This window comes from Canis lupus, chromosome 15 (genome assembly GCF_003254725.2).
Source record: "Canis lupus dingo isolate Sandy chromosome 15, ASM325472v2, whole genome shotgun sequence".
NCBI lineage: Eukaryota > Metazoa > Chordata > Mammalia > Carnivora > Canidae > Canis > Canis lupus.
In genome coordinates, this window is record NC_064257.1 from 19,967,771 (window position 1) to 19,982,031 (window position 14,261).

Consider the following 14,261-nt stretch of genomic DNA (forward strand, 5'->3'; position numbering starts at 1 on the left):
GGTCACATTTGTTCTTTCATCAGCAGGAAAGAATGAGAATAATAATAATTTTCTTGTTTTTTAAAAAATAATAAGTCATTAATAGGATTGATTTATTCTGCACATACATAGATGAGAATTGTTTGTAAACTCTAGAGCACTATTACAATTTTTTAAAGATTTTATTTATTCATGAGAGACAGAGAGAGAGAGAGAGAGAGAGGCAGAGACACAGGCAGAGGGAGAAGCAGGCTCCATGCAGGGAGCCCGATGTGGGACTCGATCCTAGGTCTCCAGGATCCCTCCCTGGGCTGAAGGCAGTGCTAAACTGCTGAGCCACCCAGGCTGCCCACTATTACAATTTTTAAAAGTTGATTGGTAATGAGTGTGTCTGGATGACTCAGTAATGCCTCCAACTCTTGATTTCAGCTCAGGTCATGATCTCAGGGTCTTGAGAGGGAGCCCCACGTTGGGCTCCATGCCCAGCATGAGGCCTGCTTCAGATTCTTTCCTCTTCCCCGCCTCTGCTCTCACACACTCTACACACTCTCTCAAAAAAAAAAAAAAGAAGAAAAGAAAACCGATCAGTAGTGACATAGTTATGACATGTTCACAAATAGCATTTATTGCATTTTTCATTGAATCCTAGTGATATGAGAGTAATATATCCAGTGCTGAGAGAACGGACGAGAGAGAGATTATTTCCTGCTGGAGAGATGGCTCCTCATGAGGATGGCTTTATGAGGAAAGCAGTGTTTCAGCTGGGCCTCAAAGGTTAGATAGGAATCTGGTAGTTGAAGATAAAAGGACTCTTCTAGGAGGAGAAAGCTGGGTGAACGAAGGCCTAAAATGAAGAAAACAAAAAAATAAGAAAATAATAAATAAATCCTGTAGTTTTCCTGGTGCTTTATGATTTAGAATGTCTTTTTTTTTTTTTATAACTGGTTGAGAATAACCATACCATTTCGCTGTAGCATGGGATGTGCTTTGGGGGCTGGAGAGAAATAAGATTGGGGATCCTGACTGAGATAATATTTTGGAGGAATTTGAATTCTTTCTTAAGGAACATGCGTAGAGATGAGCAATCCACATAGATGCAAAACATTTCATGAACAGAGATTCCAATTCTCTGTTGTCACAGAGGAGCATACTGCATGTACTTGGTATGTTAATAGATTGTGCATTTTATAGATTTTATTTATTTCCCTTCCCTGGATATTTGCTTACAACTCTACATTTTGCAGGACTTTAATGATGCCTTCTGTGTACAACTCTTCTCTGACCCTTAATACCTCTCCTGAGCAATTGTACTCCTTGCCTGGGCACATAGCTTTTAGTGCCTTCATGGTTCGTGCAGGAAAGGACGTCCAAATTCATCTCTTATTGCACCCCTCCCTTGTTCAGAATCCCACAGTGCTTCTGCCTTGCGTTCTGGATAAGGTTTGGACTGCTTGGCCTGGCATTCATCTTATCTGGCTGAAAATCACCTTTCTAGTTCTATCTCCTATTATTCTTTGATATATGCCCTATATTCCAACCATCTTTTTTCTCTTTCTCCTCTAAATATAGTTTGAGCCACTTTGACCTGCCCCTGTGCTCCCCTCCCATGCATTCAAGTTGTACCTAATCATTCACTAGTAAATTCAAATGCCAGTTCCTATACAAAGTTTTCTCTAAACCTTACATCTGGAAGTCATCATTCATGCTTTTAACTCATAATAGGTAATACTTTTATATCGCTTACTATGTCTTAGACACTCTCTTCAACCTTTTACATAAATTAACTCATTTCATTCTTACAACACCACCTGTAAACCAGGTATAGTTACTGTTTCTATTTTACAAACGAGAAAACTGAGACATATCCTTATTTTGCCAAACATTACGTAACAAATAACTGGCATAGTTGTGATTTGAACTGAGGAACTCTGACATCAAGAGTTGGGCTGACTGCTATGTTATTATATGGCCTCTTGCATCTTATAACAGTTGGCATCTGCCTGTGGCACTTAGTATTTTTAATTTGATTGCTTGTAGATTTACTCTACTTGCCCGCTTTGCCTGACCCTGGGCCTTTAACTCTTGGGAACCCACCTACTGTAATTGGAAATACATGCATTAAGAGAGAAATCTGGGTATCCTGTTTCTGACAATGGCCAAAGTCCCAATTTTTTCCCTGGTCTAGCCTTGGTCGTTAATTCTTGCTCCATTACTATTTACTTGACCTTTGTCTTTAACTAACGTAACTTCTCCTTTTTCTCTTTGTTTCCCTTGCATGTGTTTCTGTCCTCCTTGGGTTCCTACTATATCTGGCTTTTAACCCTGAGATCCTGGACCAACATATCTGGCCACTCTTGCTCCAGCTTTTCTTGGGAGAAAGAGTCAGAAACTACAGTATTAGACATTCCTAAGGGCAGAGATTCTTATCATCCTGTATCCTATAGAACGAGGATGTATCTTCCACATAGGAACTCTGTAATCTTTTATTGAATAAAAGGATGAGCAAATGAAAGTGGCCACCATCTGCTTATTGTCCTTGACTGCTAGTAATGTCTTTTCTGATGATTTTTACTATTATCTGTTTCTCGCACTATCCTTTACGTTGAATTCAGATTTCAGCCTTGGCTCTCCAAATCTTATGGGTCCTGCTATGACTCAACTAGTTAAAATGGCAGGTGCTTATTGGGCACAGAGAGGATATAACAGAAGATGCAGACACTGATTTTAAAATAATTTCATTATCATTTTCTCATAAAGGCTCACATATATAAAAACTTGTTATATTAAAAATACCAATTTAACAGTTTCAGATGAAAGTAGTTGTTGCAAGTAGACACACAACTAAACGACAAGTAACAGGACAGATGATAATTTGGGAGAAGAGGACAGGATCATCTCAGGCAGGATGGCTAGCAAAGGATTTCAGAAGAATGAAGAATTTAAAACATTTATTTCTTTTTTTTTAGAGTTTTTACTTAAGTTCCAATTAGTTGACATACAGTGTATTTTTAGTTTCAGGTACAGAATTCAGTGATTCATCACTTACAGAACAACACCCAGTGCTCATCACAACCAGTATCCTCCTCAATCCCCTTTACCCACTTAGCCCATCTCCCCATCTACCTCCCCTCCAGCAACCCTCAGTTTGTTCTTCATAGGTAAGATTCTTTTTTATGGTTTGCCTCTATTTCCTCCCCCATGTTCATTTGTTTTCTTTCTTAAATTCCACATAGAGTAAAATCATATTATATTTGTCTTTCTCTCACTGACTTATTTTGCATAGCATAGTACTCTCGGGCTCCATCCATATCATTGCAAATGACAAAATTTCATTATTTTTTGTGGCTAATATTCTGTTATATGTATGTATGTATGTAAGTGTGTGTGTGTGTGTGTGTGTGTGTGTGTGTACGCCACATCTTCTTTATTCATTCATCAGTCAATGGACACTTGGGCTGTTTCCATAATTTGGCTCTTATAGATAGTGCTGCTATAAACATCAGGATACATGTATCCTTTTGAATTAGTATTCTTGTATTCTTTGGGTAAATACCTAGTAGTGCAATTGCTAGGTTATAGGGTTGTTGTATTTTTAACTTTTTTTGAGGAATCTCCATATTGTTTTCCAGAGTGGCTGCACTAGTTTGTATTCCTAGCAGCAAAAAATGCAGTTCAAAAATGTTCCCCTTTCTCCACATGCTTGCTGACACTTGCCTTTTTTTGTGTTGTTGATTTTAGCCACTCCGACAGACGTGAAGTGATCTCATTGTAGTTTTTATTTGCATTTTCCTGATGATCAGTGGTGTTGGGCATCTTTTTATGTGTCTATTGGCCATCTATATACATCTTCTTTGGAAAAATGTCTATTCATGTCTCTACCCATTTTTTAATTGGATTATTCATTTGGGGGCTTTATAAGTTCTTTATATATTCTGGATACTAACACTTTATCAAATACGCCACTTACAAATGTCTTCTCAAATTTCATAGGTCGCTTTTTAATTTGTTGATGGTTTCCTTTGCTATGCAAAGCTTTTTATTTTGATGAAATCCCAATAGTTTATTTTTACTTTTGTTTCCCTTGCCTCAGGAGACATATCTAGAAAGAAATTGCTATGGCTGATGTCAAAAAGGTCTGTGTTCTCTTCTAGGATTTTCAGGTCTCACAGTTAAATCTTTAATCCATTTTGAATTTATTTTTGTGTTTGATATGAGAAAGTGGTCAGTTTAATTCTTTTGCATGTAACTAATACCATTTGTTGAAGGAACTGTCTTTTTCCCATTGAGTAGGATTCATTGACCATAAGGTTGTGGGCTCATTTCTGGGTTTTCTATTCTGTTCTATTGATGTCCATTTTTGTACCAGTACCATACTGTTTTGATCGCTACAGCTTTGTAACATAAGTTAAAGTCTGGAATTGTAAAAAATAACATGAAATTTACTATCTTAACCATTTTTAAGTGTATGGTCAATAGTGTTAAGTATATTCACATTACTTTGTAACAGGTGTCTAAGACTGTTTTGTCCTGCAAAACAGAATCTCCTATACTTATTAAACAACTCTCATCTCCCCTTCCTCCTATCTCCTGATAACCACCATTTTACTTTCTGACTCTGAATTTGAATACTTTAGATCCTTCATATAAATGGGGTCACACAGTGATTTGTTTTCTTAAGAAGAATGTAGATTTTGAGCTGTGTCTTTAAAGATGATTGTGACTGAATAGGCAGAGATGAAAGGGGCTACATAAGGTAAATTGATTAACATAGTGTAGTGTGAAAAGGAATTATTTCCTTAACGTGTACTGAGATAGATAGAAGCCAAGACATGTTCCTTATTTATTTACCTTGGGCCAATTCCTCTTAAGTTATGGATGTTTTGAGGCACCTGGGTAGCTCAGTTGGTTAAGCACCTGCCTTTGGCTCAGGTCATGATCCCAGGGTTCTGGGAATCAAGCCCCGCATGAAGCTCCCTGCTTAGTGGGGGGCCTGCTTCTCTCTCTCCCTCTTGCCTGCTGCTCCCCCTGCTTGTGTTTTCTCTCTCTCTCTCTGTCAAGTAACTAAATAAAATCTTAAAAAAAAAAACTTATGTTTTGACTGCTGTTCACTGTGTATATTTATATCTGACTTTTTTTTTTATATCTGACTTTAGCTGTGGTTTTCAACTAGGGAGGATCTTTGGACATTAGTTATATAGACTTATCAATGTAAATTGTGATCCAGAAGATAAGTAGATTGTTGTCTAAAAGCATGGACACTTGGGGTCATTGTTTTCACTTTAACTGTGATGGAATGGAGTATTTAGGTTTGGCTTTGAAACAAAGGTTTTCTGTTTGTTTGTTTTTTTAAAGAACCAACCCATCAAGATAGGAAATCTACATACTGGTTTGTGTAATAATGAACTTAGGCACATAGATAACACATGTTTTATTGTTGTATTGCTCTTTTAATCAACAATTCTATATCATTAGGAACTGGTAATTTTTTTTTTTTACCTAAGAGACAAGGTTCTGACACAGTTCTGAGCCTTTTAGGTGCAGTCTTCTTCTTCTTCTTTTTTAAGATTTTATTTATTCATGGAGACACAGAGAGAGAGAGGCAGAGACATAGGCAGAGGGAGAAGCAGGCTCCTCTCGGGGAGCCCGATGTGGGACTCGATTCTGGGACCAATATATGCCCTGAGCAGAAGGCAGATAGATGCTCAACCTCTGAGTCACCCAGGCATCCCTTAGGTACAGTCTTCTTGAGTTTTGTGTTAATCATCCTGGACAGGTCACATGACTCTCCACATTTGGACAGGACTAGACCTCACATAAGGGATCAACCACAAGTCCATGTGGTACCTTAGGGTGAATGAGGAAAAGGGACCTTTTCTCCAAGACAGTAACTTCTATCTGATGGGATATGGTCTTGATATCTGCTAAAACATTATAATAATTTGGTCAACTATATGAACAGTGGCCTGTAGGGTTGTGCAGGACAAAGACGATGGAAGAGTCTTTCAGAAGCACAGTGGCCATCGACAGAAAATGGAGCGGAGCACCTAGGTCACTCTCTGTGAAGGCAGAGGAGTTAACAGGTATAGATTTTTCCCTGTAGATGTGTCACAGGGCAAAACAAGATGGAAACCTAGAACTTGAGTCTCGATACTATGAGATAGGCAGAATGAAAATTAGGTATAATGCCAAAGTCGAGAAGTGGAAGGTTGGGTTTGCCAAGAGTCAGAACTTAGGGGGACAAGCGAAATGCACGTATGAGGATTTTGGATAAGAAATGCAGGTATTTGAAGCAGCTTTTTACAAAATTATAATGCAAGTTTGCACAGGAATATATAGTTAACTTAAAGGAACAAGAATGGGGCAGATAACAGTTTATGTTCATAGTAGTAGTAATAATAACTCACATTTATGCAGTGCTTCAGAATTTATAGGACATTATTTTTTTAATAATAAATTTATTTTTTATTGGTGTTCAGTTTGCCAACATACAGAATAACACCCAGTGCTCATCCTGTCAAGTGCCTCCCTCAGTGCCCATCACTCATTCACCCCCACCCCCGCCCTCCTCCCCTTCCACCACCCCTAGTTCGTTTCCCAGAGTTAGGAGTCTTTATGTTCTGTCTCCCTTTCTGATATTTCCCACACATTTCTTCTCCCTTCCCTTCTATTCCCTTTCACTATTATTTATATTCCCCAAATGAATGAGAACATATAATGTTTGTCCTTCTCCGATTGACTTACTTCACTCAGCATAATACCCTTCAGTTCCATCCACGTCGAAGCAAATGGTGGGTATTCCTCGTTTCTAATGGCTGAGTAATATTCCATTGTATACATAAACCACATCTTCTTTATCCATTCATCTTTCGATGGACACCGAGGCTCCTTCCACAGTTTGGCTATTGTGGCCATTGCTGCTAGAAACATCAGGGTGCAGGTGTCCCAGCATTTCATTGCATCTGTATCTTTGGGGTAAATCCCCAACAGTGCAATTGCAGGGTCGTAGGGCAGGTCTATTTTTAACTCATTGAGGAACCTCCACACAGTTTTCCAGAGTGGCTGCACCAGTTCACATTCCCACCAACAGTGTAAGAGGGTTCCCTTTTCTCCACATCTTCTCCAACATTTGTGGTTTCCTGCCTTGTTAATTTTCCCCATTCTCACTGGTGTGAGGTGGGATCTCATTGTGGTTTTGATATGTATTTCCCTGATGGCAAGTGATGCAGAGCATTTTCTCATGTGCGTGTTGGCCATGTCTATGTCTTCCTCTGTGAGATTTGTGTTCATGTCTTTTGCTACAGGACATTATTAATACATATCTTATTTTGATATTTTTGAGTACCTTTTAAGGCAAGAAAACCATTTATCATGATTTTATAAATAAAGATTAATAAGTTTCCATGACTTACTCAAGTTCATATATATGATAAAGCTAAATTTTAAGAATATTTTATTTACTTACTTATTTGAGAGAGAGAGAGAGAATGGGTGGCAGGAGGGGCAGAGGGGGAGAGAGAATCTCTTAAGCAGACACCAGGCTGAGCATGAAGGCCCACACAGAGCTCAGTCTCACCACCCTGAGATCATGACCTGAGCCGAAGCCAAGAGTTGGACACTTAACCGACTGAGCCACCCAAGTGCCAAATACTTCTCAAATACTTCTGAGTCCATGATATTTTTTAATATACCATGATTTATTGTTTTTTTTCTGATAAAGTTCCACAAAAGTTTCCTGGTTAAACTGTTCCCTAGACTTCTACTGCAAGTCACCAAATTTATTTCCTTTTATTTCTGGGCACAAAATATAGACTCCATTTCCAGCCACATTACTAAATGATAGAAAATGATGTAGATCACTTCCAGGCCTGAGCCATAATGCAGTGCTCATCTCCCTCTCTTTTACTGTCTTGATGTCAATAACCATGGCAGCCTTAAAAACTACATTTTAAAAAATTCAATTAATTAACATATAATGTATTATTCATTTCAGAGGTAGAGGTCAGTGATTCTCAGTCTTTTTTTTTTTTTAAGATTTTATTCATTTATTCATGAGAGACACAGAGACAGAGAGGCAGAGACACAGGCAGAGGGAGAAGCAGGCTCCATGCAAGGAGCCCAATGCCGGACTTGATCCCAGGGCCCCAGGATCATACCCTGAGCCCAAGGCAGGTGCCAAACTGCTGAGCCACCCAGGGATCCCCTATCAGTGTTATATAATACCCAGTGTTCATTACATCACGTGCTCTTCTTAATGTCCATCACCCAGTTGCCCCATCCCCCTCCCCCCATCCCCTCCAGCAACCTTCAGTTTGTAGAAACCATGTGTTGAGGATGGAAGAGTCTCTATCCACTTGAGTATTTGAATAACTACATGGAAAAGAGCCCTTCCTCTTCCAAGGGATCATTTCTATTGAGTTTATTGAGCAGGAAGTTCTATTAAGTTAAGCCCCTGAGCATTTGGGTGGCATCTATTTCTTACAGCGGCTAATGTTACCTTAGTAATGACCTCTCTTTACATTATTTACATGTAGTCTCTACTATGTAAGCATTTCGCTCTTGGTTGCTTATCTGTGACTGAAGTTATTTGGGGTAGGTGTCCAACTTTTGCTTTAAGGCTGGATTTATACCATTACTTCCATTTCCTCTTTAATCCCTCTGGTCTTTGAAGCACATGGAATTAGGTTATATACTTTGCCATCTCCTCTCCCCCCCCCCCCCACCTTTTAAAGCAATCTACTCTCCTCCACATCACTCCCCCCATGCATTATGGATTTTAGCCATTAGTTTACTAAATTTCTCACCATCACTATTTTTGTTTATTCTTTGACCGTCTCTTCCTACCTCTCCAGTTCACTTACTCTAGTGTAACTAAGTGAGAGTAATCTACTCCAGTAATTCTTGGATGCCATTAGGAACCCCAGTCCACTGACTCTCACTGGTCAACATCCATCTTTACCTTTACCTGGTTAAAATTTCTCGGTCTATTGTTAAATAATTTCCATGTATACATATTCAGCTCCTTTGCCTTATTCCTCCTACTGTTTTGATCTGGGAGAAATCCAGCCTTGAGTAAATTCAACTTTGTTCCTATTCCATCATTGGATTAGTACAACTGAATGTAGCTGGGAAAAAAATGCAACAGTGCTTTCTAGGCTAACTTTAAATTTATGTTCACAAACCTCAACTGGATTTGGTGTCTGGCCCTCCTCTACTTTCCACATATGCTTTTTCCAGTGATTCCATCCAGGTCTGTGGCTTTAAATATATCATATGTTATTAACTCCCAAATGTCTATACCCAGACTTAACTCTTCCTGTGTAATCCACACCTGGATACTCTACTCTCCATGTGCCTACCCAACAGGCATTCAAACGTCTCAGCAGCCAGGGAGACTGGATGCAATGTCCAGTGTAGTCCTTGTCCAGTTTCCCAACCATACCTGCAATATTGGTGAAGGAATAAGTACCACCAACAACTAATGTTTATTCAGTGCTTACTTTATGCTGGGAACTTTGCACATAAAATGATCTAATCTTCACAGAAAATCTATTAGACAACATAATTATTATCATCTCTGCTTCAGAGAAGGGGAAACTGAGATTCAGAGCCCAAATGGCAGAGTTGGAATTTAAATCAACTAAGCAGGGCTTAGCAGACTTTTGCTGTAAAGGACCAGATAGTAAATATTTTCAGTTTTGTGGTCTATATTGTCTCTGTTACAACAAACCACCTCCACTCTTTTAGCGTGGAAGTAGTCACAAACAGTGCATAAATAAACACATATAGGTGTGTTCCAATAAAACTTTATTTACAAAAATAGGTGATAGGACATATTTTTGACTTAACAGGTGATAGACTGCCAATTCCTGCTTATTGCTGCATTGCCTGGGTTAAATGAATGACTGAACAAATGAATGAACCAATAAATGAATGAATGACACCCTCTTTGGCACCAACCCCCCCTGTTTTGTTCCCTCCCGGTTCTCTCGTGAGTATTCATGAGACTGCTGGAAAATCATGTCACTGCCAAGGAAAAAACACCACAATTACTCCTTAGGGCTGAGTGAGGAGCGCAAAGGGCAAAATCTTATAAGAATTGTGTTTTGCTCCTAAGTTGGGTTAGGTGAGCAATGTCCTAGCTCCCTTAGACTCTAATTGGATGGCTAAGAGATGTAAATCATAAGTTTTTGGTCCAGGAGTATGTTCCTTCTAGGATGGAGTCCTAACATTTCTCACCAGAACCTTCATGATCTGTTTTAACTGTCCAGTGTCATTATTTTCTACACTTACTCCCTCCAGCAACACAGGAGACCTTGCAGGATTTGGAACATGCAGGTTCCCTCTCACTTTTCGGTCTGTGTGTATCCTGTCCTTTCTGCCTGGAAAACTGTCTCACTTCAATGGCCAGGCTCACCAATTGTTTGTTCTTTAAAACTCTGCTGGGATGCACATGTGAACACACACACCCCACAGAATTTCTCTGTTGCTAATTAATTTTCCATTGATTAGGAGCACATGAGACATGAGAAACAGATTACTAAATTAGGTAATATTTTCAACAAAATAGCACTAGGGTAAATGCTGTCATTACTTCACACCGAAATTTAGCCAGAAGGTAATTGGTTGACGGAAGAGCTAAGCACTGCCAAGGAGAGTGTTTGAGCAAGGGTGTTCCTTTGCTGGTGGTTAGCTGTGAAGCTGGGGAGGAAAGCGTTACAGGTGTTTTCCGTGGCTGCCAATTTCCCTACTGTCTTGGGTGCTGCAAACTGATTTTCCTCTGCCAGTGCATGTAGTTTACAAGACGAACCTCACATAAAACACAGTGGTTACATTCCTGAGAACATATGCAAAATTAAACCACTGACCCAGTAATCAAATAAAACTTCTCATAAATTATGGAGATTGTTCTTTGCTTTTCTTAAAGCAAACAAGCCCTTTGTCCCTTAATTTTCCAAATAAATGCTCTTGCAACAAATAGGAACTTTATGGGTCCAGAAGGGGATGCAAGCAATAGCCCTGTGGCCTCCCAGTGAAATCAAAGACTTCCCTCTGCTTCCTGGACACGGATTAGGGCTCTCGTGCCTGGCTCTACTAACACAGGCCAGGCATGCATGGCAGCACGGTGGGACATTACCTGGTAAACCAGAACTCAGGGTAAATTGGACATAAGGTCTCACAATGACTTGGACTTCACCCAGGTGGGCCTCAGGTAGAACCTGATTTTTCTCGATCAGTGATTATTTCTACATTATCACATGCAATTAAATATCAGCATAAACTGAAGGAACAAAGAATGCAGTGACTCTAAAATCATGATTATATGGTCTCAAGAGTACATTGGCAATAGCACCACCTTACTTTCCTGGTAGGCTTGATTAATATTAATTAACGTCTCTCTCCTGAATGCTTTTCAATTAATGGAAGGGAAAGCAACTCTCAGGTGTGTTGGATGAGGGACTGGGCTGTTGTTAACATTTCAATTGAAGAGTTTACACACGGTTGAAAATCTATACTGCTATGTATGCTTTGATAGAATAAATGTTTATCGTTTTCGATATTTATTGACTGCCTACTGTGTGCCAAATACTCTCTTGGCAGGATGTTTCCTGAATGAGCTCATAATTTACTTCAGGGTTCTGGCTATGGATGTAATTTAACATGATTGGAGAGAAAAATGGCTCCATTAATCAAACTGATGGATTTGTAAATTAAAATATATGAATCAGGATTTATGCTCCTATAGTACATTTATTATAATAAATATTAAAGTCTAGTGCTTGCTTCGGCAGCACATATACTAAAATTGAAACGATATGTTAAAGATGAGCATGGCCCTTGCATAAGGATGACACACAAATTTGTGAAGTGTCCCTTATTTCTAAAAAATATGTTAGAAATTTACATCTAGACTACATTAAATTAATGCATATTTTAATAAAGAAAAGGTCATTTGAAAACTCAGTTGCAAATTATTTATCTTATAGAATTTGTCCTAAGCCTACTGATAATTTGAAAACGTATTTAATGTGTAGGCTATGTTTTCTTTGGAATTTGACGATTGTGTAAAATGATTATTTAGCAGTTGAAACACTGTGGAACTTCCTTTACTTTGAAGTGCATGTATGTTTGGGCACATTTCTCCTGATGTAGTTCGGGGTGATTATTTTCTTTCCTCTTCCTGTATTTATACCGCAGAATCTTTTTCAGTTAGAGAAGCTTGTTGCAATTTCAGCTGTAAAATAGGCAAAGAACTTTCAGTAAAAACCAACATGCTCTTCTACGTAGTTGACCAGAAGGAGGCTCCCTTCCACCTCACTGTATTAAGTTCACTAAAAGCTTCCAAACGTAATTCTTCCCAGGCGTTCTAATATTCCCCAGGCTCTCTCCATCGTTGGTGGTGGTATGGGCAGCACTCTGAAATTTTCCTTTCGGGAACAGAATTTAAACTTGCGTCATAAAAAGATTTCAGTGAATATAAAACATCTTCACACCAACTCATTTATCTATTTTTCTCCTACTTGAATGACAATTAACAAAGATGTTGGGATAAAATTTTCCTCACTTGGGATATCTCAGTATTCCTTAGCTTAATTCTTAAGCTTTGTTTTCTTTACAGCTTTGTTTTGTCAAGCATGTCCAATACATTTTTTAATAGCATTTTGTTTTATTTTGTTTTTTAAGTAGGCTCCATGCCCATCGTGGGGCTTGAGTTCATGACCCTGAGGTCAAGAGTAGCATGCCCTACAGACAGCCAACCAGGCACCCCAACCGAGTCCAATACAATATTTTAAAAATTAATATTTTAAAATGTATCAGTAAGGCGTTTGGATTCCTTAAAAAGCGTAGCTGTCTCTGCCTACCTATTCATCTTAGTCTCTATGCATCTATAGGTAGGAGACACGTGTTTTAAAACAGAGGGTAATCACAGTTCACCACAGAAGCCCTAATTACATTGCATTTGACAATGAAAAAGCCACTAGTAGATTCAGAGCAGAAACAAAAAGTGCAAAATGTTTGCAGAGTGAAGAGGGATGTATCCGCCGCTGTAGGTACACAGTCCATTAAATGATGTCATGGGGTCATTTTGAATACTTGATTTTCAGGTTTTGTTCTTCATTGTCAAGGCAGTTTATGGAGTTCTTGTAAAAACAGCATTGCTGCTCGTTGGAGGAGACTTGCCCTTTAATGATGAAGCAGAGCTGGTTATGAAATACCCAACTGTGACTAATTTTGGAGGAGTAACATCTCAAATAAATTGTCTCCTCAGAATGCTGTTGGAGCTAGTGAGCAGCAGAATGATGATGCATTTATCTGTGCTAATTGCTCCTTTGAGGGTTTATTCCTAGACAGGGCACAGAGTAGACTAATGCTGTACTTCTCACCTCTCCTTGTCACAAAGATTTCAGTTTTGGAGAAATATGATAAGCAGAATAATGAACCTCGGAAATGTCTGTGCCCTAATCCCTAGAACCTGTGAATATGCATGGTTTGTGGCCCCTTCCTGCATTTTCAAAGCCACCTGTATAACATCTTCAAATCAGTCTTACTCCTGCCTCCCTCTTACAAGGACTCTTCTGATTACATTGGTCCCTCCCAGATAATCCAGGCTAATCTTCCCATCTCTACCTTAATCACATCTGCAGTCTCTTTTGCGTGAAGATAATATATTCACAGGTTTCAGGGATTAGAGCATGGCTATCTTTGTGGAGGCCATTTTACCTACCACAATAAGTGTTTGCATGCCAGGTTTATAGTCTTAGAATGCTCACTCTTAGAATGTTTCTTCTTGGGACACAATTCCAATGCTATGAGGAAGTCCAAGCGACCATGTAGAGAGGCCTCCATAGGGAAGAACCAAAGCGTCTGGCCAACACTCCCAACTGAGCCCCAGCTGGCTGCCAACACCAACTCCTTGCCGTGGGAACAAGGCCCCTATATAAACCTTCCAACTAACCCAATGCCCAACCCATCACCACAGAGCCGAACTTTTTGATCAATCCACAGAATCATGAAGGATAATAAATAGTGGTTGTTATTTTAAACTCCTAAGGTTTGGACGTGGTATGTTATGTAGCAATAGGTAATTGAAATGCTACTAGTCTCTTATAACTACTACTTGAAATTGAGGAATTCCGACTAGAGGAAGTTGGGTTCTTCTATCACGTATTCAGTATGAAACAGATGACATAGGTCAAAAACATAGCGTCCCTAGCTCAGCACCTGGCACATAGTAGGTACTATAAAAGTATGAATTATATTTTCCCAAGTAGTCTTCTTGCTAC

General features: G+C 39.1%; 1 non-coding gene across 1 annotated transcript; it reads left to right on the plus strand.

Annotated features, from left to right (window-relative positions):
* Positions 1–11,752: 11,752 nt before the first annotated feature.
* On the plus strand, positions 11,753–11,859 carry LOC112654905 (U6 spliceosomal RNA). The gene has a single exon (XR_003133456.1). It is a non-coding gene; the product is annotated as a U6 spliceosomal RNA (small nuclear RNA).
* The last annotated feature ends 2,402 nt before the right edge of the window (positions 11,860–14,261 follow it).